Source organism: Equus przewalskii, chromosome 16 (genome assembly GCF_037783145.1).
Source record: "Equus przewalskii isolate Varuska chromosome 16, EquPr2, whole genome shotgun sequence".
Taxonomy (NCBI): Eukaryota; Metazoa; Chordata; class Mammalia; order Perissodactyla; family Equidae; genus Equus; species Equus przewalskii.
The window spans coordinates 30,158,393-30,181,324 of NC_091846.1; the positions used below are offsets into that span (position 1 = coordinate 30,158,393).

At 38.1% G+C, this 22,932-nt stretch overlaps 1 long non-coding RNA gene across 2 annotated transcripts; it reads left to right on the top strand.

Moving 5' to 3' along the window:
* Positions 1 to 13,503: 13,503 nt before the first annotated feature.
* On the top strand, positions 13,504 to 15,605 carry LOC139076464 (uncharacterized). Of its 2 annotated transcripts, none has more exons than XR_011528098.1 (3): positions 13,504 to 13,602; positions 13,953 to 14,071; positions 15,279 to 15,605. It is a non-coding gene; the product is annotated as an uncharacterized lncRNA (long non-coding RNA). The 2 variants fall into 2 exon arrangements; XR_011528097.1 differs by lacking the exon at positions 13,504 to 13,602 and adding an exon at positions 13,605 to 13,844.
* The last annotated feature ends 7,327 nt before the right edge of the window (positions 15,606 to 22,932 follow it).

The window sequence follows — 22,932 nt, forward strand, 5'->3', positions numbered from 1 at the left end:
TAAACTTAGGAGTTCGCTGCTAATAGATGGTATTTAAATTCATGAGATCACAAAAAAACTTGAGTGTAAGTAATGATCGCTCGGATACATTAAGAAGTGGGAAAAAGAAGAGAAAAGCAAAGAAAAGGAGAGAACGGTCAGTGAGGTAGGCATAAAAATAAACTATGGGGTTCTGAAACCCAAATAAAGAAAGTATATCAAGGAGAAAGGAATGATGACTGTGTTGAGTGCTACTGGCCAGTCAAATGAAGGAAATAGAAATTGGTCATCAAATTTAGCAATATCCAGGTCGTGACTCACCTTGATAAGAGTACTGATAAGAGTAGTGTAGTGGGGGCAAAAGCTTGATAGAGTGGGCTTAACACAGAATGAGAGGGAGAGGAATTGGAGGGAATCAGTTCAGACAACTTAGTGGAGTTTTGCTGCATAAGGGAGTAAAGAAATAAGATAGTAGATGGTATAAGGGGAACATTTTTGTGCACTGAAGGCAATTCAGTAGAGAGGAAACTTGACATAGAAGAGACAGGGGACTCTTTGGAGCCTTGGGCTTTGATAAGCAAGAAGGGATGGATCTGCTCTTGGTGTAGGACTGTCTTTAGATATTTAGAGAGGAGTACGAATACTTAATCTACATAGCTGGGGTAAATGGCTACCTACTGAATGGTAGGAGTCTATAAAACTCTTGGACTGCTTCTATTTATTTTCAGTGGAAGAGAAAGTAAGATTATCAGACAAGAGTGACGATAAGCAATCATTCCTAAAGACAGCAAGAAAGAATGGATGGACCAGGAAAGTCTGTGGTCATGGATTTAAAATGGCAACAATTGCAGGTTTTCTCCAACTGTGTTAAGTGCATGGGATAAGGTCCACAGGAAGTGGACGTTTGAAATGACCCAGAGTACACTAAGAAAGGAGGGAGCTAATTTCCTTTGGCTGCTGTAACAAATCACCACAGACTGAGTGGCTTAAAACAACATAAATTTGTTTTCTCATAGCTCTAGATGTCAGAAGTCTGAAATCAAGATGTCAGCAGAGCTGAACTCTCTCTAAAGACTCTGGGGGGAAATCTGTTCTTTGTCTCTTTCAGCTTCTGGTTGTTGTTGGCATTTCTTGACTTGTGGCCACAGCAATTTAGCCTCTGCCCCTGTGGTCACATTTCCTCCTCCTCTTCTCTCTGGCTTGTGGCCACATCACTCAAATTGCAGCCTCTCTTCATATCAGCTTCTCTGGGTGCCTTCTGTGTGTTTTTCCTAAGGATACTTGCCATTGGATTTAGGGTCCACCTGGGTAATCCAGGATGATGTCCTCATCTCAAGATCTCTGATATAATTACATCTGCAAAGACTCTTTTTTCTAAATAAGGTAACATTCACAGATTCTTGGAATTAGGACACGGACATGTCCTTTTGGGGGCCACCATTCAGCCACTAAGGAGCTGAGGTTGTATTTAATCACTCCCATGATTGTATATTTTAAACTTCACTCTCATGATCGTCTATATTAAACTTCACTCCCATGATTGTATATTTTAAACTATGTGAAGAGAAAGAAGAGGACTTCAAGGGAGATAACTAATATGAAAAAGATGTTGGAATCAAAGGATTGGGATTTTAGGTGAGGTTGGAATCACAGTGCTAGAAAAAATGACATGGAATGATTGAGGTGGTAGAGTGACATATATCAAATTGAGACATGTTCATTAGAGAAAGAAAATGCTACAAAGAATACTATATAGCATAATTTAAAAGAAAATTCCCTAGTAAAAAGTAGTAATTTCTCTTCCTATGCTATTTCATTCTAGCTGTCACAAAAATTCCATTTTCCCTGATTGTTACTACTGCTATACATCTTAGCAAGTGTGGCCGTAGGGAGCCGAGAGCTTTATCCTTCAGGAGCTGGGAAACATAAGCTAGATTGGATCTGGGTTTAAAAATACAACTCAAGGCAGTCCCACCTGTCTCTGAATAATTTCTCTCAATGAACTTGTCCTTTAGGCAGGTGATGGCTGTCGTCTGGATGATGCTTCAGGAGGGTGTGTCTTCCCAGATCCTTTATCTTTTTCCATCAGCAGTCCCAACAGAAAAGTCCACTGCATTCTCTATGTGGTCTTTAATAGCTGAATGAGGAATTATTCTTTAATATCACAACTCTTCTCTCTCTTCTTTCCTTATCCTTCCCTTCTCCTCCAACTCTGTTTTCCCAAGAGGCTGAGGTCAGATGAATTTTATCAAGTTTCTAAGAAAGCATTTCCATCTCTGGTTGTTCTAATGCTGTATGTGAAATGAGCTTGAAATTCATTTTCTCATTCCAATTCTCAATTTAATTGATCCAAGTCTGCATTTAGTCAGCATACAAAAGTTTACTGAGCACTCACTATGTGCTGGCTCTGGGAATATTAATGCCAAAGAGATATAACTTCTACCCTAACTTACCGTCTAGAGCAGGCATCAGCAAACTATGACCTGTGAATCAAATTCAGCCCACAGACTGTTTTTGTGCAGCCCCCAAACTAAGAAAGTTTTTCACGGGGCTGGCCCGGTGGCACAGCAGTTAAGTGTGCACGTTCCGCTTTGGCGGCCCAGCGTTCACCGGTTTAAATCCTGGGTGCGGACAAGCTACCGCTTGGCACACCATGCTGTGGAAGGCATCCCACGTATAAAGTAGAGGAAGATGGGCATGGATGTTAGCTCAGGGCCAGTATTCCTCAGCAAAAAGAGGAGGATTGGCAGTAGTTAGCTCAAGGCTGATCTTCCTCAAAAAAAAAAAAAGTTTTTCACATTCTCGAGAGGTTGTAAAAAATAAAAGTAGAATATGTGACGGAGAGCATTCGTGACTCACAAAATATTTACTCATATAAAATATTACTCGTATAAAATATTTAGTCTCTGGTCCTTTACAGAAAAAGTTTACTGACCCCTAGCCTAAGGGGAAAATCTGTGGGGTTAATAACACCAGTCTCACACATTGTTGGGATTTGTCATAGACTACGTGCTGTTTTTGCCTGGCCAGCTTCAATCTCTCTTCGAATCAGAGATTATCTGGTGGGAACAAACCCTACCCTGATCTCAGACTGTCATCTATGGGGGGGCCTGACTTCATTACTCATAGCTTAGTGCGGGGTACTTAGGCCTGGTTAATCCTGCTTTCAAATCTCTCTAGTCACAGCAATTTTTCACCTGGCCCAAGAAGATCCAGTAAGATCCAATCATGGGAATTTTGTTACAATTATTGGGAAAGAAAAACTCCTTTCTCCTGGAATTATTAGATGAAGGATAGTGAAAAACTCTAGGTGTTCAGGGCCACTGGTTCTAAGAGGGCCTGTATGGGAGACAGACGAAGTCTGAGGAATTTAGAGACGAAAATGAAGAAGAGACCAAGTGCTGAAGATATTGTTTGAGCCCTGGATTCGGTTGTACCTGGAGCCAATTCCTGTTTCTGGATTTGTCTTTTTGAGTTTTGAGGTAATAAATTTATTATTTTCTATTTAATATGATTTAAACTAAGTTTCTGTTGCTTTCACACAAGGTATGCTCATTAATATCAAATTAAATGATAATGAATGTTAAATAATTTATACATAATAAGTGCTTAAGAAATCCCCTTCTTCCTTGAAATTGGTACTTACTATGCTGTAAGAAGCATAAAATATTTACATTTAGAAGGTGTTTTGCAGGTCATCTAATCCAGCTCCCTTGTTATATTGAATTGGTGGCTGTAGGGCCCCAGCAAATTTAAAAGAAATGAAAATTAACTTCAAAATGGAAAAATCACCATACTGTGTGCTAAGTACTAATTGAGATGTGTTTAATTTTGTATGGTAACACTTATGAGCAGCATCCAATACGTCTGTGGCAGTCAGAGAAGGCTTCCTGGAAAAGATAATGTTAAAAGGGGTGGGGTCAGTTGGCGAGTCCTAGAGAAAGGGAAATTATTCCCCCCAGAGGGAGATACTCTGTAAATGTCGGAACATGGAAGAGAACACATCACTTTCTGAGAACTGCGAAAAGTTAAATTCAGGGGAAGGTTTAATAGTGAGGCATGAACAGAAAGGCTGAGGTTGTGGAGGTAACCCAGCGTCAGCTCATGACAGTCCTTGTATGCCATAGTAAAGAATGTGGACTGTGGGAAGAAATGCAGGTTTAAATTTATGTTTTAGAGAGAAAACAACACTGTAGCAGTTCAGCTGCCGTTCTGTTAATCCGGGAGAACAATGTGAGCTTCTGAGGTAGGATTGCTCTGGGCATAGGAGGATGGAGAAAGGCTGCGAGTCCAGACAGAGATTTTGAGGAGGTGAGAGAGATTTAGGAGGTAAACAGACAAGCTTTGGTGACTAATTCGGTAGGAGTGAAATAGCTGGAAGAGCTGCTTAACGGGCTTAGGTTTTGGGCTGCTCCACGGATGGATGGATGCTGGTTAGAGCCTCTGGTAACAGAGAATAGGGAGAGAAACATTGCTCAATTTTTATTCATTTCGTTTTCTTGTGAGGTGTGGGAGAAACAAGATGAGTTCTGCTTCTGACGTTTTGAGTGGGAGGTACTCACAGTCCTTAAGCGGTCGGACCATTATTGCGGTCTGCACTACAGAAGAGAGATTTGGATTGGAGATCCAGAGTTTTCAATCCTCATCATCTGGATGGGGATAGAAAACGTGAAGGAATGAGATTTTGTAAGGAGAGAGAGTTGCTTCTGTTGATTTATTCCAGATCTTTCTCTTTTTAAAATTAAATATAATGCCAAAATATTTATTTTTAATATAAAATGTAGCAATGAATTTGAACAAATCAATATAATGTCTCCATACCTCAGTACTCCTGGGAATTCTAAAATTGTGAAGAACTCTAGATATTATAACAATCTTTCACAGGGATTTTGAATTCTGTAAACTTCACAACGCTGCTGTCCTCTTATTGAAGAATGAGGAAACCGCATGGTGGTATGGATGGTGTCCCAGACTGGAAATCAGTAGAAATTGTGTTCTAGTCCTGCTTCTAACTGGTTGTGCTACTCTGAGAAAGTCATCTAACATCAGTGGAACCCTTCTTCCCATCTACAAAAAGAGAAAGTTAAAGCGTACATTCTATAGGTGTTCTCTCTGCTCAAACATTCTAAATGCCTAAGTATTTTTGGATCTATGAGTAATTTATGTCTCTGTAATTTCATCCTAGTGATATTCTTGACATTGAGATGCAGTAGGCAGATTAGAGCTCAGAGTTTGTGCTTTAAAAGCAAACTAGAGATATGTAGAAATTACCAATGATTTTAGCCTGAAAAATAATCAAGCAGCAATTTGTGGTTGTTGATCATTTTAATACTTGCTGTTGAATTACCCTTCCTGATCTTTTCAGCTAGGGGAGCCAGGGTTGGCATGGCCAGAGTAACCAGAGGCCACATTTTTTCCATGCTTCCCTTTTGCCCATGGCTCAACACAAAGTGTTTGGTTTTAGGGTTGTCTGTTTAGTGAATCTGCCTTGACGTTTAGTGTTATATAAGTTCACTGATGCCATCCTTATAAATTATTCAGAATATTGAAAGTAGTATTTGTTTGTGTATTTGCAAGCAGATTTTTCAATTTAGCCACAACATTTTAACATTCAACTATAAAAAATTTTCCAATAACTAGATAATTGGACATACACAGTAGATTAATTTAAACCAAAGTAATTCAATTATAAAATGTATTTTAATCGTGAAAAACTGACAACATAATGGATAGAAATTGTTTAAGGGAATGAACACATTATCAAATAAAGAATGATTGACTCTTCAGAAGTCACAGAACCTGAAAAATATAAAACATTATAGATAAAATGTGTCATTCACTTTTGAAAGTAGGCAAGCAGATTCAGTTTGAATATTTTACTCAAATGTGTCTAACTTCCTCCTTCGTGAAGTAAAATAACAAATTTAAAGAAAAATATATGTGCAATGTCTCAAAAGACAGCCAAGCATAACTCATAGGTATCCTATATAAAGCATCTATTTGTTTCTAGATCTTGACAGAACTACAACATTAGTGAATAAAGGCTGTATAGTGAATGTAATAAGTATTGATTTTAATACGGCATTTGATGTAGTGTTTAATTAAATCTTATTCCCAAAATAATTTAAATTGGCTTGGCTATGAGAGCAATCACATGTTGAAAACCGTCTGAAGGCACATGAACAAAAGGCGATGTGAAACACCTACCTGTCAGGAGGGCGATGAGAGTTTAAGAAGGTTTAGTTAGGCCCTGGAAGTAAACAAAAGGGAATGAAGGAAGAAATCTTGGTTTTATTCCAAGAATAAAGGACTATTTGGTTCATTCATGTGTTTTTTGGTCTTACTAGAATGAATTGAAAATAATATAATGCTCTGATCTGATCTTTTGTTTTCTTTTTACTTAACGTTTATAATAGCCTTCTGCCTGAGTTGTAATTCAGACTAGAATGAGAGCTAACGTTCACTGTCAAGGCATCTTTCATTCACATTTTCAAGGTGTTTAGGATATTGTTTGTTCCTGTCTTTTGGCATTTATGATAATCTGGCTTGTATTATCATTGTCTTATCGTTGTAGTTTTTTCTTTATTCATAGCAGATACTTATTAATTATTCTTTAAATTTATCACAACTATTTTCTGCCCTCATTTGTACCTTTTCTTGACTTGAACTTACAAGTAACCTCGAGAAAAGAAAGAAACTTTACTGAATTGTCTTGAGCATGTTTTTAAGAGGAAAAAATGGTGGGGGGGGGGGAGTAAGAAATCTGTTTTAATTTGTTATGTAAATATACTGTACAAAGCTTAATTTTAAAATATGCAAAAAGGTAATTTTTTCATTAAAAAAATCCTTCAACCTAAATATATATTAATAATATTCTTTCCTTTTTTTCTTCTTTTGATATCTTATAAGAAGAAAATACTGGAAATAATTTTCAACAACACGTGTTCTGGTAATAACATTCATAAGACTGAAATATAATCATTAATAGAATGAAGGTCTTAACATTTATGTAGAATAAGAGAACTCAGCACTCAAGTCTACATGGAATATTTTTGGAATATGTAGTGAATTACTTATGGTGTTAATTTGTTGTGTGTTTTCCTGAACTAATTTTTACACAGAAGATTCATAGCTCTTTTCAATCTGTGAATTCTTTTATTTTATTTAAATATATCACTATTATTCTCTCCATTTTATAGAGAAAATTTGGGCATGGTCAGGATGAGTAAGCTCATAGGATATTGCGAAGGGTGGTAAAATAAGGTCCAAAATTCATGTATGATAGGCCATTATTTTCTGATATTGTCAGGAAAGTAATCTTTCAGAATTAGTAGGTGTGTTCCCATCAATAGCTACTTCTTTAATTAAAATGTAGTCTCTTTTTAAATATTTGAATTTTGCCTCTTTGTCATAGTAGCTCAATATAAATTGCTATTAAGTTATTATGGTACTTTCTTTCAATCAATAAAATAGAGTTAGTTTTATTTGTTTATTTTGGTCTTTTGAAGGGATACTTAATTGTTTGGTTAATTTATACCGTTTTTTCCTGGCAAAAGTCCAGGCGATCTTCAAAGTAATAGGAACTATTATTACAGCATAAGACATAAAAGAAAATGCTGTTGTCTTAGAAACAGACTTTCCTCTGTTATCTTCCTATAGCGGTACCCGGGCTGCCAGTAACATCCAGTGTTAGGATGGGGCTGGGAAGGCACTTTGTGAGCCATGAGAACATTCTGTTCTTTTTACTTACATCATCATGTTTTGTATCTCAGAGTACAAGTAAATTTTTTTAAAAAGCAGTGAGATAAAACGTGGAACCATTAATTTTCTTTTAGCCTTTTATCAACTGTATATCTCCATGCATGAGATGCTGCATCAAGACTGTAGGTTCCAAAGGACACACTTGAGAAGATGTCTGAATAATGCAGTGATATTCGGATGTCATCACAGAAATGCTTATCACTTAGTGAAGCTGCAGCAGCATTTAATGAAAATTACTGAAAATACTAAAACCATTTAGAAAATGACCTCTGCAGGCACTAAACATGTTTCAACTGTGATATGTTAAAAAAAAAGTCAAGAAAAGAAAACAGGTCAGAGGTCTCAGGATAAAAAGGCCCTTTTTTTGAGAGAATCTCCAAATTGAAATGATCTGTGCAGCATAAGATACTCATGATTTCAGCTCATTTTTCACTGGGCACCTCCCACTTGCTAGATGCTACTCTAGGCACTGGTTAATGCGGCAGGAAAAAAACCTGCCTCTGTCCTCATGAGACTTACACTCTGGTGGAAAGAGACAGGCACTAAGTCAATAAACAAGTAAAATAAATGGTGTATCATCTAGTTGTGATACGGGCATGATAAAGCAGCAGGGAAGAAGCTAAAGCCAGGGAGGAAAATAGGGAGGGAGAGAAGGGATGAGGGACGACCAATTTAAATAGTGTGGTTGAGAAAGGCCTCCCTGATAAGGTAACATTTGAGGAAGATGAGAAATGAGACTGTCTAGAGGATACTGTTTTTATCTATGTAGCAACATAGCTCTGATCATTCTTAAACTATTCAAAATTGAAGGGCAACTCAGATTTCACTTTATTCCAACTATTATGATTTTTTCCCCATAGAGTCATTGTATTTATACTGCCATATACTGAGTAGAATCAAAATGCACAGCATTTCAGGGTATAAATATAGAATTGAATGAATGCTTTGAAATATAATATGTTACAAGGTCAAGGGCTTATTGCCTGATACATAAACACAGTGAAATATAAAGATGTTGAACTCCATTTTGTAACACAGAAAGGTATGTATAGATGAGGCATTGTGGTTCTTTTGTTTCATATTACTTTCTCAGATACAACAGGGAACTATACTCTGAGTTGAGCTGTAGTTGAATTTCTTGTATTCAATAAATACACAGAAGGATATTAACAAACCAAAACAAGAGCATGAGAATATTCTTTTCTGAGTCCTAGACTTGCCTTTAATCATTTCCATGGATATTGGTTTTACTAGCCCCTACATTAATCATTCCTTAGCAAAAAGAGATGAGCAATACTGTTGCCCCTGTTTTGTAAATAAGAGAGAGGATGATAGGAAGGTTAAAAGAGCTGCTTCAGGCACTTCTATCTATAAGGCCCTGGTAAAGCCCTTGGAAGAAGCCATTTGTCTTAAATGACAGTTCTGAGTTTTAACCACTAGGGTCCAGAGTAAACTAAATCTGAAACAGTATATTGTAATAGAAAGATAACAGGACTGGGAATCAAGAGCTCTCAGTTCTACTTGCCTTTGTACCACTAACTAGCTCTGTGCCTTTTAGAATTAGCATTTTTTAAGTTGGAAGGCTATTAGATAGTGTCATTTATCAAAAATCATTTATTGAGAGCTTTTCTATGCCAGATGTGGTTTGAAGTGTTGGTCAAGTTATGTTCCATATCCTGGAAGAGCTCATATGCTAGTGGAGCAAATTCACAAACCAAAAATGACAGAGTAGTGTGCTTGGCACTCTATAAGAGGCAAGTATAGGTGAAATGGGGAGAGGAGGAAGGACACAAAACCAAAGCACAAGTTAGGATGAGAGAGGTGGCTTCTCAAGATACTTGATTACAAAGCAACCAGCTGGAGTAAACCAGGGTTGGGGTTGATTGATGCAGGAGGGCATCACAGGCAGAAGGAACCAAAGTGCAAAGGCCCATAGGTGGGCAATAACCAAATTTGAGATGTATAATGATTTCTGTATGGCTGGACGATAGAGGATAAAGACGAGAAAGATGAGAAAAGCGATTTTTCAAGGATGGGTCAAGAAGAAGTGCCTTTTGATCACACAAAGGGTTTTGCTTTGAACTTGAATGAGGAGGGACATTTGGGGATGCATTTAAGCATGGAAAGGGACCTATTGTATTTGAAATCTACAGGGTCCTATTAGGGGCTCAGTGAAGGATTTATTTGAAATAGAGGAGTTATGAGGCTGTAGCAAGACTACAAGAGAAAAACTATGAGGGTGTGAACTAAAATAGTGAATGTAGACTAGATTAGAAAAGATGGATTCAAGAGATATTTAGAAAGTAAAATCTATAGGATTCAATAGATAACTGTATGTGAAAGAGGAAAGAATGGATAATTAGGATAGTTAGAATAATTTTGAGTAGTAAAGTAGAAAAAGTAAAGGTTTTAGAATTAGCCAGTATTGAAAGGTAATATATTCTGGAGCCCTCTGTAGTCCTTTCAGCTGCACGTTATTGGGCAAAGGCATAGGTTAGGATCCATTCGGACAAAGTACACTAATTTTTATTTAAAGGTCACAGACTCAAATTCCATTCATCCTCTTCAATCGTCCTAAAGGCTGCTTTCCTTCAGAAATATAAGATGGATGTGACAGTTTCAAGAGATACTTTAAAAAAGAGCCACATCCAGAGGTTCAAAGGAAGTCTCTGTTCCCAGTGTTGTCATTGTAGGACAGCCTACTCCCCTTCCTCAGCACGCCTGCCATGATATTGGGAAGACCTGGGTCACATGCCCACTCTTAACTAATTAATATAAGACAATAATGATTAGTTTAGGCAAATTGGGACTTAGCGCTGGGTAGAGGCTCCTGAGTCAAGTGTGAGGCAGTAGAAAAAGTGAAAAAAAATCAGAGCTCTGCCCAAAAATTAACATTATGACACAGCCCCTCTCTAACTCAGCTTAAGAATACCTACCTTGAATGTGTATGAAAATAGAGGAAGTGAGCATGATTTGCCAAAATAAAGAGACAGGGCAAGATTGTATATGGCTGGAGGAGGGATGGCAGAAAGGAGGAGATGAGAACAGTATAAGATGAAAGACTAAATAAATATTTTAGAGATTATTTTATGCAAATGAAATATATCCATAGTTTGTTCATCTTACTCCCCCAGTGAAGACTCTTTTTTTCTTTTTTGTTTTTGAACACTCATTTTAAAGTATTTATTTGTGACATTACTATTTTCTAGGATTATTGCTTTGAAAATCTTTTATTTTTCTCCTTTGTCATTTTCTCCATCGTTTCCCTAAAACGGGAGGAAAACGGTGTTTCTGGTTTTTATTCTGAACAACACGAAGAGATCTCTAAGTGTTAAGATCCAAGGGAAAAATAACCCTCTTAGATATGGATGTTATTGCCATTAAATTGCTACCTTAAGTAGAGGTACATATAGGAGATACAGTTAATTTCACAGGAAGATGGGAAGGACCATTAAGGTAATGAACTTTATTGAGAGAGCCTTTAATCCCATTATGCACGTTCGAGAAGCTTTTTAAGAAGGGAAGACCACTGAGTTGATAAAAGAAGCGTTTCTTTAGCAAAATGCCTTTGTGCTTCCCTGCTCACTGGTATATTTGCTTTAGAAATGAGTGTTAGTCTTTGGTGGATACAGACATGCGTCTCTAACTGACTTGTCTAAGAAATAACGTGCATATGTGTATTGCCCGGGGGGGGGGGGGGGGGTGAAGGGGGCGGAGGGCATTCAGTGTCATGAAGTAACTAAGGAATACATTAAGCAACTTTTCACGGATATGTGGATTGCATAATTTAAGATTATCCTGGGGCATCCATAAATTATGCATAAGTTTTGTTTTCTTATTTTACATTTTTAGAGGGGAGAAATACTTGATTCTGCAATTTCTACACCTTTAGCATTATCTAAATCTCTCACTGTTGAACGCTGAGCATCCATAAGGAGCCATACCATCTGCTGTTTAGACTATTTTCCTAAGATCCTCTCAGAGTACTCATTCTTCCTCTGTTGTCTTTTGAAGAGGAATGAACTCCCCATTATGTATAGAACGAGTCCATTACACATCACACTTACTTGTATGAAAACAGGGCAGAGACCCACTCAGTAGTGATTTGGAAATGACTTAATAATTGGTTTGTTTCACAGTATTTATGTATTATGTGTTGTTTAAAACCATGTGAAGATAGGATTCAATAATTACAGTATGATAGTGCGTGAGTGACATAGATCCTGAATTCTCCCTCTTTTCCAGTGTTTTAAGATGAGTGGTACCTTCTATGGCTGTATATACTCTACGCTATGACATGAGCTGTATGTTTTTCAAGGCTAATGAAAATCTCCTTTCCACTTATAAAAGCATATAGCTAAACAAAAGATGGTTAAAAAAAAACCCAAAAAAGAAAAAAACAGAAAAAATCGCTGAAAATCTGGAGAAGATATTCCATGTAATGATTTTATTTGCTTGGGTCACTTTCTTTTATAAATCAACAACTGGGAACGCTATAGTTACCAGCATAGGACATTTTATTTAGCCATTTACTGTTTAAAGATCCGGCATCATTAAAACATTACTTTTAGTTCACTTTTAATTACTTCACTTGAGGACATGGGGTATATATTTTAATTGTCTCCTTTTAAACTGAAGCCAAAGTTTAACAAGTTGATATTCGCGGCCCTGTAGACATACTTAGATTTTCCAGACAGTGCAACTTTTGCTGCGCCACTAGGTGGCAGAAGTGTTTTACAGTTCCTGCCTCTGCGCTTCGGAAGCCACGAAGTATGCTCTCAGATCCTTCCCGCAGCAGCTGAGGCTGGTATAAATGTATAAACAAGCAGAAGCTATATGTGACAAACACCACCATTATTAAAGCATAAAGCAACAACGCCAAGCCAAGTTCTTGGCTTCTGAGGGTTTGGTGAAGGCAAGACTTTGCTGATGGGCTGAAGTAGAGGAAGGAATCCTTAGAAAAGGACTGTTTGCCGAGGTTAGGCTCTGTGTGTGTGTGATTTTGTACCATTGTCCAGAACTAGTGCATCAAAGGGAGACACTTGGCAACTCACATAGCCACTGCTGCTGGAGGACCGCTGGGGCTTCCCTATGACTCGGCCTGGGTATTATTGCTTGACCCCTCTTGGAAATGGAGCAGTGAGGCCACATAATGTGGAAGAGTAGCTAAACATATAAAAACTAAATCTGTTGGATTGAAAAGCATACAGCTTTGAGGCATTTTAGTAGCAATAGTTTAGTTATAGGGTTGAGTAGGAGTAGAATCTGATATAAAACATTTTACTTGTGTATAAAAAGATTTGCTAAGTTGATATTCAGGATATTACCTGGGAAATATATGAATTCTTGCAACATATAGAATATTAACAGTAAATTCAGGGAAATGTTTGGGTGACACACAAAGAAAAGTACTTGTATTCATAGGCTATATATTTATGGCTTTTGGAGAGAGGATGGGCATTTGTTTTTTTTCTTTTTTGAATGAGACCATTGTATTTCAGAATAAAGAAAACCTTTTCACTTAGGAAAACACTAGAGGTGGTAAAAAGAAAGGGGAGAGTTTGCATTCCCATAGGTAGGGGAGAGGCAGAGCAGCTGCATTTTTCTGGAAAGGCAGTAATCTGTAGGGTGTATTCTGAGCTGATCCACCTACATCTGCCGTCGCAGCCAGCACCTGGTGCAGGGTGAATGACACACAATACTCCTCAAATGTCACTGTCCAGCCGTGTCCACCAATTAAAACTAATAAACATTCCTCCCCACACCGAAGATGTGCCTCCAGCCCAGCAAGCAGCAGGGCAGGCGATGGCAGAGCATAATAACAGCAGTAGCAGCAGCAGCAGCCAGAGCCCTGGGCAGCAGGTGCACTTGGCTGGGAGCAGGGAAGGGCACAGTGTGGGGCTGGCATCGCCTGCTCACATATTATGCAGGCAGAGCTGAGTTGTTTACAAATTGATAGCAGAGGGGATTTGGTTGAAGAGAGAGCTGAGCGCACTGCATTCAGTGCTCATAGAGACCTGAGCCGGGGGCCATGCTGGTTGGTTGGGTGCCACTCACCAGAGGGAAAAAATACTCCTCCTGCCCCCAGACACACATCTGACCAGGTAGCAGAGGCCCAGTTCCATAGGCAGGCCAAAACACCTGGTGAGAAACCCAAGGATCTTTGATGTTGAGGGCCAACCACTCTTTCTCACTAAGTTTCTCTCTTTCAGGTCATGTGGAGATGCCAGATCCCCGTGCAGACCAGTCTGGACATAGCTTGAAAACTGGAAAAGAAAAGATACAGAATAAAAAGGTCCGTTAAGTGGGAAGAAAATAAACCTCCAAGAAGGTAAGGGGCTACCAGAAGGCGAGGGGCTTCGAGAAGGTGGGGGCCTGCTGGAAGGTCTCAGCATTCAGGGAGAGTCGGGGGCTTTATACACCCCTCTAGGCTGGACTTCTCTGGGAAAGAGTTGGAGAATCTTAGGAAGGAGGGAGGGAGTGTGTAAGTGTGTGTTTGTGTGTGTGTTGTGTGTGTGTGAGTGGTGTGTGTGTTGGCATCGGGGGTGCAGGGTTTGGGAATGCCAGGCTTTAGTGGGATGGAACGGAGGGGGCACAGGGCACAGATGATAAAGCTTTCCACATGCACTTCATCATGGATGGTGCTCACACTCAGCAGTGAGCATCATGGCTGAGTTTGTCTTGGTTTCAGTGTTATTTCTACCCAAGGCAGGAAGAATGTGTCCTTTTTCCATCTTGTCAGCAGTGCAGCAACCTATGTCAGTCTTTGTTTTCACCTCTGCTGGTTTCAACTCTGCTGTCTGGTGGTGTCAGTGCTGTCAATTTAAAATCATGCTTCTTTCTGCCAATGCTGTTATGATACAGGACACCTGAAGGTGTCATTTTCCTGTGGTTAATTAACCTTGAGACCAGAGGCACACCAGCACAGCCCCTTAATTACATTTATGGGTGACCCTGCAAACACAGGGTGATGAGGGGCCACTCGCACTGCTGTCATCTCGCCGTCCCACCTGTCTGACCCATGATCTGGGCATTGTTATACAGTACTGATTTCTGTCCTCGACATGGCTTGTTCTGCATTCTGAGTTCAGATGGCGAAGCTTTGAGTGTCTGAGTGGAACCTTTTGACAGGTGTATGCAAACACCTGTAGTGAATAATTTCTTTTACAATTTAAAAAAAAAAATCAAAGCAACCTCCCCTGCCTCTGCCTGCCATGGTTGCTGGACCAAAAGCTGGAAAAATAGACATGATGATTATGACTATGGTAGTGGAAAGCCATGGAGAGTGTGTTTCTGTTACCGCTGCTTGCATAGTTTCCAAAATTGAGTCAGTTCGGTAACTGATGCCCTAGTCTCTCCCTTTCCCACAATCTGAGTGAACTGAGCCAAAGCTTTTTTCACAGTGTTCTCTGCCAAAAACGTTTGACTGTAGCATGCTGAGTCTTGGGCTGCAGGGGAGAAGTGGTTTTGGGCTGGGGATTGGAGTGATGTGGAAGAAAAAGAGAGGAGAGTGGCAGATGGTTGTGTTGTCAAATCAGAAAAGGTGGGAGAGAAGAGGAAAGAAGCAGATGCTGAAGACCTAGATGTTCAAAACATAACAAGGAGACGTGAGCCCAGTCTGGTAACCTGAAGAGCTGGATCCAAGCTAAGGATTTGGATCACAAGGATCCAGGAACATGAGCCAAGAACACACACATTGTGCTTGGTTTGAACCTGGACAGCGGACCAGAGAAGTAGAATGTGAAGTAGAAAGAATCAACAATGGAAACTGGTATTATCGAAGATCACGGTCTCCTTATGCCTTTCCCTGTCACACTTAAAGCAGGTTCGTTGTTCATTTATTTAAAAATAAAACAAAAAACTAATGACTGCATGCTTGCTACATGTGTGAAAAATACGCCAAAATGAGACAAAATAAAGTCCATGTAGTACAAACCAATCTGAGTTTTGCTTTTCCCTGTATACCATTGCCCCCAAGTTATTATTCATTTTCTGCTTAAATACATCCAGCATCAGCCTCCTTTCCAGTTATTGGTGATTTCTGTCTATTGACAGCTATTTCTTTTGTTCATTCCAACATGGCCTCTGCAGGCTTCTACTGGCAGGACTCTATTCTGATTCTGGAGCTATGCAGAGTAAGCCCCTCACTCCGTCAGGTAAAAGAATTTAAAACAATTGAAAAGAGCTCCCAGGCCCGTCATTTAACTCAAGCACCTCACAAATGCCAAGTGCTTTTCTAAACTCTGACAATGCGAGGATGAACAAGATGGGATATGGTCTTCATGCAATTTGTATTGTTGCTCTGGAGATAAGGATGTATCCACATCACAGGATGCACTGTCGTCGAGAACTACAGGTGAGTCAGCAGGAAGGGCTAGGAGGACTTAGAGAATGGTGGGACTGACCAGGGCTCATCTTTGGGAAGGAGTCACACCTTAGAGGTTAAATAGGGATTCAGTAGGCATAACAGTAGACAGTTTAAATATCCACAGTTTGCAGGGAGGTTGAAGGAGAAACAACTCCCCTCCTAAGTAGAAACAGAGAGGGGCTGGCCCCATGGCCAAGTGGTTAAGTTCTCATTCTCCGCTGCGGGGCCAGGGTTCACTCGTTCGAATCCTGGGTGTGGACATGGCACCGCTCATCAGGCCACACTGAGGCGGCATCCCACATGCCACAACTAGAAGGACCCACAACTGAAAATACACAACTATGTACCAGGGGGGCTTTGGGGAGAAAAAGGGAAAATTAAAAAAAAAAAAAATCTAAGTAGAAACAGAGAAAGGTTTGCAAGATCTCTTCTTGAAGACATTAACGCTGTCAGCAGCACCAGGGTTTTCCCAGGGAGACTTAAGCTGACTCTCCACTTCTTTTGGCTTTTGAAGTATATTTAAAATGTAGTGATTGCAGTTGGCTGTCTGGTATAAAATGGGGTTTACTAGCTGTTAGGTGAGTAACATTACTCTGCTCCAAGAGAAAGTCCGGGAAGAAGGCACAGAGAGACTTCTTGTATGTTTATTAGTTTTGTTTATTTTTGACTCTGGCTTGATGGAGCCAAAAAGAGAGAATAGGAGAAATTCATAAAGAGTTTTAGTTTACATATTTTGAGGATAGAGGCCATATCTTAGATATCATTGTTTCCTGTTACACCTGAGAAACTGTGCACAAAATAGTCAACAAAAATATTTGTTGAACGGATGCCAGTTTTAATAAATTATAATGACAAAGTTCATGCTATCATGCCTCTTTTATGAATTGAGTTGGCTTTCCTTAAAACTCTAATTTTATTATCTTAATTGTTACTATGAACACACATCCTGCCCTCACATGCCTCTGTGATTTAACCTCCGAATCTACCCCTCTCTGTGTTGCAAATGGGTCATGTAGAGATAGTAATTCTGGTTAATTTGAAGATAGGATGTTAAACTGCACATGGTTTATCCCAAGGAAATTGAGAGGGAGTCGTAAATCACCATGGCGACATAGCATGTTGTGGTCCTTAGGGGGATATAATACTGTAAACCTTTTCTAATGATTTACAAATCTCCCAAATGAATCGTCATATTGACACAACTTGGGCCACAGCAGGGAATAATTGTTCTTAACAGTTACGCGTCCTAGAACAGAGGGGAAATCTTCCACTAAAATCGTGCCTGATAGCTCAAACCGTGCTTACGGTACTGTCAGCTTTTCGCTTGTTTAATAGTTTTAAAAGAGAAATACCATCCATACCCCCAGGGATTCTGACTAAAACAAGATTTCCTTTTGTAATGAGATGACACAGTTAACATTTTAAACAATCCTAATATTTGTACCTTCGTAGCACTTCTGATCTCAGGGTGCTCAGGTTCTTCAACGTGAAATGTATTGTCTGGATTCTCTGAGCATCACAGACCCTCTGAGCATCAAATCACGGTAGCTCCATTTCAAAGATAGCAAAGCTGAGGAAAATGCAACCCTGTATCTTCCAATTTTCCCCCCAAAATATGATTAGAACATTTTCATAACAGTGAGTTTCTCTTAGTTCTCCAGTTATATAAACATTGCAATTCACAGTGGAAAATGTATAGTTTTTAGAAATCCAGTTCTAAAAACTTCAATTATAAAAACCAGTTTATCACTGAAAAGTTAGATCATAGTTGAGAGAAAATCTTCAATTATTTTTAATTCTTAAAAGTAAATAATTCTGTGCCAGATACTTAAACTGTAAGAAGAAGCAGGCGAGTTCTTCCCCTGGAAAATGTTGTAAACTTGTAGAAATGGTCCTGAATATTTGCTTTAAGGAGAAGAGGTGAAAAAAAGATGATCTTATGTACCAAATCCTACAGCCTCAAGTAATCATGCTGGTCCATAAATACAGTTTCAGTGTAGCTGATATACAGCTGTTTTCTGGCATCCCTTGCAATTTTTCTACTTCTTTAATAATGCAAGGTACTATTGGGACCTCATTTCTGCCTTAAATAATTCATAATGCATGCTTTGTATTAAATGAACAATTTTAATGAGAAAACCATATCTATTTGACTGGGGAATAACTGTTGATTTGATTTGAATGTTATTTTGAATGAACTAGCATTGGATTAACAAGATTTTACTATATTGTTTCCTCATTTATATCCTACCCTTATTTTTGGTCATAATTATTTATCTTACATCATAGTAAGTTGAGAAAGTGACAAGAAGTTGAGAGAATGAACTTGAGGCTAAATGAGGGAAAATGTACAGGAGAGAATCGTTGAAGAGAATAAATGACATACAAACACACATTTGTTTAATTGGGCATCCTTTCAATTCTCTCTAACCTTGAGACTGTGGATGATAGTTTTGTAGCAGGTCTATTCTTCAGTATGGAAAAACAACGAGGTCTTTGTAGCATGAACTTACTGTTCTTGAACCATTTATCTGTCAAAATTTTACATTTATTTATGAGGTTATTTGAATAATGGCATTAATACAGTAATACAATAGAAAATATGCTAAAGAATGCATAATGCAGAATTATGAGTAATAGTACAAATAAAGTAACTGTAAAATCCGTGAGAGCAGAGATGTGTGCTTTTGTGCAACTAACACCTAGGACAGTGCTTCTTACATAGTTGGAGCTCAATAAATATTTGTTAAATGAGTGAATAGTGGGCAAAATTAAATAATATCAAAGGAAACAATAATGTGATAAAACTATGATTGCTAAGTACTATCAAATGAAGAGCAACCATGTGCAGACACTGGTCAAAGTGTTGTGCATACATTGACTTATAATCCTTACTAAACACATCCAATGAGGTAGGTGCTTTTGCTGTTCCCATTCTATGGAAGAAGAGACTGAGGATTAAATGATTGAAGTAAATTGCTGAAGTTCACATAGGAGAGCTTGAATATGAATATATGAATATAGGTTTCCCTAACTCTGAATATCATGCTTTTAACTATTGGATAACCCTGTCTTAAAGACCTGTAGAACTTGGTGTTCACATAATGTTTCCCATACAAATACTGGAAGATGCAAATGTACTTAGTACTCATCAGTTGAGGCTTGACATGTTCTGAATGGTGCAAATGTAAACATCATTCCTATTTATTGTCAGACCACTATTAAAAGGCTCTTCAGCTTGGCTCTTTGACTTCGTAGTTTAAAGTATGAAGAGAACATGGAGACAGTTAACTGAAGTGTCTGTGGGATATTAAAAATCTACACAATTAGGGGCCAGCCTGGTGGCACAATGATTAAGTTTATGTGCTCTGCTTCGGTGACCTGGGGTTCACCAGTTCGTATCCTGGGTGTGAACCTAGCAATTCTTGTCAAGACATGCTGTGGCAGCATCCCACATAAAATAGAGGAAGATTGGCACAGATGTTAGCTCGGTGACAATCTTCCTCAAGAAAAAAGAGGAGGATTAGCAACAAATGTTAGCTCAGGGTCAATCTTCCTTACAAAAAGAAAATCTACACAATTAGATTCAGGCAGTAACATTTTACTGAGATCTAATTGTCTTCATTTCTCAAACTAGTATTATGAGGTATCTCAAAAAAAGAAAATATGGTTCTCATCATGAAGACATTTACATACTCTTTGAAATAAAGAATGAAGCATATGGGAAGGATTTAAGAACATTTACAAAGTAACTTATAGCTGAACTTCAGTCTCCTATCTGGTTTATGCTGATAGGGGATTAAAATTGTTGTACATTTCTCAAAGTTGACAATATAAATATGGAAAATAAAAATTGAAAGTAGTTCTATATTGAATAATAAAAGTATATTTTTAACTGGGTAAACCAAAATCTTAATTATTTGATCTAAAAACAATTCTTTTGTAATATATGCGTGTGTGTGTGTATGTATACATACATACAAATAAAGTTTTATTCAGATCCTTCAAATCCTTGTTTGAAATTTCAACTGAATCTCTGATTTTTTTTACTGTAAATTAAATGAGAAAATATAATATGGAAATAATGTAAGATCTATACACAAGAGCCCTGGGTTCCTGTCGCAAGTACCTTGCTGTCTTCTGAATCACAATTAAATATGATAAAGTTTTCATATAAATCAAATTATATAATATACAATCCTATACTCATATATGCATATACATTTGTAAAGTATTATGCTCATTTTACTATTATTATCAATACTAAATAAAAACAATGACTAATGTCATTTCCAGAGTTTTGACTTAAACAGCAATATTGCCGATTGTTCCTGTCTCTTTTCAGATCACAGCATAGGAAAAAAGCATCCGTCTACTTCATTTCTCCTTTCAGGGGCTAGCAGGAAATTAAAAAAAGAGAGGAGTTCTGTGTAGTATTTCTGACAGCAAATTTCTCAGGACCCAGAAACACTTCTTTTCTCTGTGAGAAGTTGCTGCAGACACAAAGGAGCACTTATGATTGATGACTATCTCCGTTTGCATGAGCGATAATTCCCGAACACACAGTTCTCGGTTAAAATACAAATGCATTTTCAACTACATATTTCTTTATCTATGTTTTATTATTACATGACAAAATATGAAAAGAATCAAGTAAAGTTGGGCTCTACAATATTGCAAAAGTGAGACAGAAGCTGAGGAGTTTTGTAAGTGGGTAGGGACCGTCTTTTCCCTCTGTCTGGCTTGTGGGTCCGGAGTTTTTCTGTGGGCTGAAGCTTGAGGAAGGTGAGAGTCTTTATGTTGCTGAAGTATCCTATTTCCAAAATTACCTTTTAAAATATAGATGATCTATATTAGAATCAAAACATTTTAAATAATATTTAGAGAATTTAAATCTCTTGGTACGTGTGCCTTTAAGGACATTACCAAGAGGAACACCATCACCTCCCACACTATAACACACTGTGGGCGCTGAGCTTTAAACAGACTTGACACTTGATACATCTGAAAGACAGCGGTGGCTTTCTCAAAGACATCAGATTTAATTTTAACACTAATACATGGTAAAGCAGAGATGAATAAAATAGAGAAATTAACGTGGAAAGGATTATTAGAGACATTGAACATATCATTCCTGGATGAATGATCAAGCTGATTACTCTTACATGTCAGAATTTTAGACTTTTTGACCTAAGAAATCCTTTTAAGAACAGGTAGGCCATTATGCTATCATTTGAAAGTAGAAAGCTAAAACCCAGACGTGATGAGTGAACTGACAAGGTCCCATTGCTAGTAAGTGTCAGAACTGAGACTGGAAGAGGGATGGAGAGGACAATATGTTCCAGACAGTGTGTGAGGCACGTCTATATACACCATCTCATTTAATTTTTACCATAAGCTTGTGAGATTAGTTACTATTTTATAGGTGAGAAACTGAGGCTTGGAGAAGTCACATAGTCTAGTTGCAAAGCCAGTAAATGTCTGACTCACGAGGAATCAAAGTCTGACCCTTTAAGTTACATTCTTCCCGGGGTAACATGCTGCCTCTCAGATCCACCAGCACTTGGCTCGTGGCTCTTCTCAAATATGGAACATGTATTAAGAGTTATTCAAAACTGAGTAAGATATCCAGCATGATGAAAAAGGGAGACAAATGTGAAGTTGTCCCTATGAGACAGCTCTTGTAAAATTTTAGGTTAAGAAATAGCTTCCATGAATAGGGAAAGCAAAGAAGTAGAACAAACTTAGATATCATTTGGATTCTTTTGAACACAGGGCTAACAGCCCTCATGTGGTAGAATGCCCCTAAATATGTCCTGACATTTTTTAAGGCCATTTAGTTCCTTTGCAGGTAGGTACAACTATTTGCACACTTGCTCACTTTCACATGTGGAGCATGTGCTACCTGTCTGAAAACACAATAGAGAAATAAATAAGCAAAGATGAATTGTCTTATTATTTACTTTTTAATTCTGAAAGTAATTATTGGTTTAAGTAACAAGTTCTGTTAATTAATGATCATTAATTATTAAAAATATGTTTGTATTCTCAAATATGTTTGCATTTCCCAAGTCTCATTACGAGACCAAGCTCAACTAAGCTTGTGTTTTGGTAATGCTTGCAATCAGATTTTACTTCCTTAATAAGTATTTCATGAATAAATGTAAATAAGAGTTCAGAAAAAGCACAGAGAGTAAACCTTTATTCTACACATCTACATAAAACAGCATGACAAAATAACAAATGATATATTAACATATATTTTATAAAATATTGGCAATATATATAAAAGCTTTTATTTTAAACCTTGACTTGATGATTAAAAAGCTTGTGGCATATCTTTGTTCTTTCTCTTCATTTCTTATTATATCTTATCTCATAGCTTCTTTCCATTCATTCACCCATTCAAAAAATAACGATTACTACTGCCTGCTCTGAACACTCCCAGTACCGGTGATAGCAGGTAAACAACACAGGAGACCCCTGCTCTCATAGAACGAATGTATACTCTAAGTGTCAGAGACAGATAGTAACCGAGTAAGACAAGCGTGTTAATGTCAGGTGAGAAATATGGTGGCAAAAGTAAAACATGGTGATGGATAGTGACTTGGGATGAATTACTTAGAAAAAAATGCCTGGGTAGGTCTCTAGGAGGTTGCCTTTGAGAGGAGAACTACCTGGGCAGAGATGCCAGCCATATGAAGATGTAGGAATGGTGAGAACTACTTGGCAAGATCTGGTTTCAAGTATTCAAAGAAGATTTAAAAGGTCAGTAAGGCCAGGGAAAGTACTAGATAGAGAATGAGGCAGAGACCAGACCTCAA